We start from the raw sequence: 3552 nt of genomic DNA, 5'->3' as shown, positions 1-3552 counted from the left end.
CTGACCAGTATTAGTGCATCTACACTTTTTTTTCTTTTCTTCTGGGTGATGTTTTCCCGTGTACGTCTAGTTAATTGCTTTGAAATGCTGCAATTTGACGTTTGCATTTATGAATTATACACGCCAGCAGTGAGGTTATTAGCTGTCATAGAATTGATTTCTACAGAATATAGTTGCTGGCCGCATGCTTAACGTCTAGAATGTTAACTTGGCGTAGTTACATTTCAACGGCATCCGAGCCTTTAAGAACATTTAGTCATTTGGCTGTTCATATTTTAGGTTTTGCTCTCCATTCTCTAGTCTCCGAGACTTTTCTTTTCGAGAAGCTCGCGTCCGTACAATATGGGTTTCACTACGATCGGGCAGAGAATTGGGAGTGGCGAACGATGTAGTTCACTACGCGACTTAGAAAGATTATGTATCTCTAACTTTTTCCCGAAAAGTTTACTATTTTTCACTGAGTTGATGGATATGTTGGCTTGATCTTATCAGCAATCAGGTTTTCCTTCTTTGGTAACTGACGTCTGTAGGCGAAAGGGAGAAACAAATTGTTAGATGGTTGTACAATTATATCCAATTGTAACGATATTTGCACTACTCCGATAAGTCGCATTGTGTGTAAATTCGTTTTTCCTAGATAACTACGATGGCGCAGGCTAGAACACACCTGCATGCTTTTTTTCTCCCTTAAATACAGCCCGTAGAACATGGTACATCTATTCCCAGGTTAGGTCGGGCACAGGTACCCTTCGAAGAGAAAGAGGAGGCGAGATTCTTGATGTTGCGTTTAGGCGTGCCGTTCAGGAATTCGCGCGTGACAGGGCAGTATTTTGAGTTGGCTGCTATTTCAAGCAAGGGAAGTGACCACTTTTCTCTAATTGTGGTTAGAAATTTTGCGGAAGTTCGGTTGTGGTGTTGATCACTTAATTTTTCAAACAATTTTTTTTCAGAATCGGAATCTCCATAGCCTAAAACGTGGGATTCCGTAAAAAAAATTAATAAAGGTTCAGATTACATATAGTCCATCTCTACCAAAACTTGCACATCGGTTGCGACTGTCACAAGTATCCAAGACATCATTTTTCCTCTTAAAAAAGGCTTTTGTCTATTTGGCCTGTCGCCCCACTGTACGGCTGTCTGTCAATATTGTTGATGGACGGTGCGGCATTTCACATGCAAAAAATAAGTCCAGGATTGTTAAAACTTTCCCTTAAATTGCGAAGAGAAACGAATGATAGATTCGGACTATTTTAAAAGTATGATTTTTTTTTTCTCCATTATCATTCCATTATGCAGAATGCGGTCGAAGTTTATTGCCTCTCTGGCGGACCGACCTCACGCGCACGCACACAGACATTTCCGTTTTTGACAGATTCCGAATATTCAGGAAACGTTCAAAATTTTAAATTCAATAAATAGTTGTATCGAGATGAATGCACGGATAAGCTAAATGGCTGAAAACGTTTTATGATTATTTAAGGCAAACAGGTAAAACGCAAATTCTTTTCACTTTAATGTTTAATTGGAGAGGGGTGAAATCTAAAGGTTTACCTCGCAAATTAACGAACTTTCAATACATTGATCTGAAGTTACTCTTAAAGCCAGCCGGTATCAATGTTCTGCAAAGACCTGATGTGTGTATTACCACACTTCAGTAACTTTTGGCTGGAGAAAGGCTGTGTGCCGACCCTTCGAGGTAATACAGTAAATGGTTGCTGGTCGACCTTCGAAAGGGCAGAAGTGAGTAATATGTAAAGGGTATTGGAGTGGACAATTGGTTAGTAACAGTATTCTTTGTGCGTCTTTTCAGCACTGCTCACCGACATAAGTTCTTGGGACTGAGAAGGAAAGCCAGTCTAATGGGCCTTCGCTAGTGATGCGGATGTGATAACGTAGCGAGCTTGACACTGTTACAGTGTGGCTGCGATGTCATTCTGTCTTCAGGTGATACTAGTATGACATCCATCAGTGAGTGACATTTAAGATTTTGTGTGAAGTGTCTAGTTTACCTGCTGTAGTCTTATGATGGGAAGAATCAGGAGAGTAAAAGTAGATCGATTTGTAGTGAATATAACTTGGGACACTGCTAAGATGACTGTTGGGACAGATCCATCAGCATACACTGGAGTGATGCCGTCTAATAGAAGAGACAAGTGAAGCCTGTAGGGGCTGTTTTGACAGGAGACGTCCGTGCAAGATCCAGGTGAAAACTTTAAGGGTAGCAGCACATTACTTTTTTTCTTTGTCAACAACTTTCTCTTGGACTAGAGCCCAATGACTAACCACAAGGAATCAGAGTAGACCAAAGGCCATTTAAGGGGCAGGGAAATTAAATGGACTGGGAAAAAGTGTAGATTGCTATCACCTTGATGTTATTTGGGAATGGAGGAAAGTGGTATTCTAAATTGTTGGCTATTTTGACAAGAGTAAGAAAAAAGTGGGAGGCTTGTAGCCCATGCAGTGTGCACTCCATAATTCAGGTGATGTCCCACAAGAATTGTGGTACTAGGTAGAAAAATCAATATCCCAGGAATGAGTGATTTTCTCAAAGCATGTTCATTACCTTAAGTTCAGATGGCTATGAGTCAACTACTGAAAGACTAGGTTGTGTAGGAGAAATGCAGAGTGACATGTCTGAAGGGATAGTTTCAGTCACCTAATTCTAATGGGTCAAGAGTGAAGCCCATGTTGGTAGGAATAGTTACCATAAAATTGGCAGAGTTCCAGCCAGTTAGCTGACTTGAAATATCAGTCTGGTAGGCATGGGTGTTGCATTGTATGGAGGATAGAATATGTCGGTGGCCCAATAGACTGATGCTTAGGGAAAAGTTGACTTCCCAGGTAAGAAAGGGATCAGAGGGAATTTGAGTCTATGTGTTGGTTGGTGTAGAAACTTTCTACATTTAGTATGTAAGTGTTGAAATCAGCGAGAACAATGATTTTGGTGAGACATCCTCAATGCAAAAAGAGAAATAGTTGGGGAGTGGGGCTGAGGAGGTAACAAAGTGTTGAATTTACATAGATGTAGATACTGTTCTTTGCAGTGAATTTGAATTAAGAATATAGCCCAGACAGCAGACACAAATTCTAGGTAAGTGGCTGAGGTTTGTGTCTTGGAGAGAAACAGGATGTGTGGTTTACATGTTTAATATGAGGACAGTGTCTCTGAGATGAATTTAGCAAGGTTTATGGGAAGGATCTTATCGGTTCCTCCTTGGCTCTCCTGACCAATATACATATATATAGACTCTGTGAGGGGTCTAGATTGAATCAATGTATGGCTGTTGAAAGAGAAGAGGGGAAAATAGTTCAGTGGGCTTAGTTTGAATGTTTGATATCTAAAGTGAAGAGGGTACTGGTGCACTGTAACCACCCACCAAGAGTCTGGTCTGATTTCAAGCAACAGAGTGAACTCCACTAGAGGCGCCTGTGGCCCTGGGGGATACGTTAAACTAGATGAAGTGGTGTGCTGACTACAAATAGTTTCCTGAAGCTGTTCTATAGAGATCTGGTGTATTTGCTCCCATAGTCCTCTGAACCAATTGTTCTCAA

The sequence above is a fragment of the Octopus bimaculoides genome, chromosome 19, assembly GCF_001194135.2.
Source record: "Octopus bimaculoides isolate UCB-OBI-ISO-001 chromosome 19, ASM119413v2, whole genome shotgun sequence".
NCBI classification, from domain to species: Eukaryota; Metazoa; Mollusca; class Cephalopoda; order Octopoda; family Octopodidae; genus Octopus; species Octopus bimaculoides.
This window is presented reverse-complemented; position numbering follows the sequence as displayed.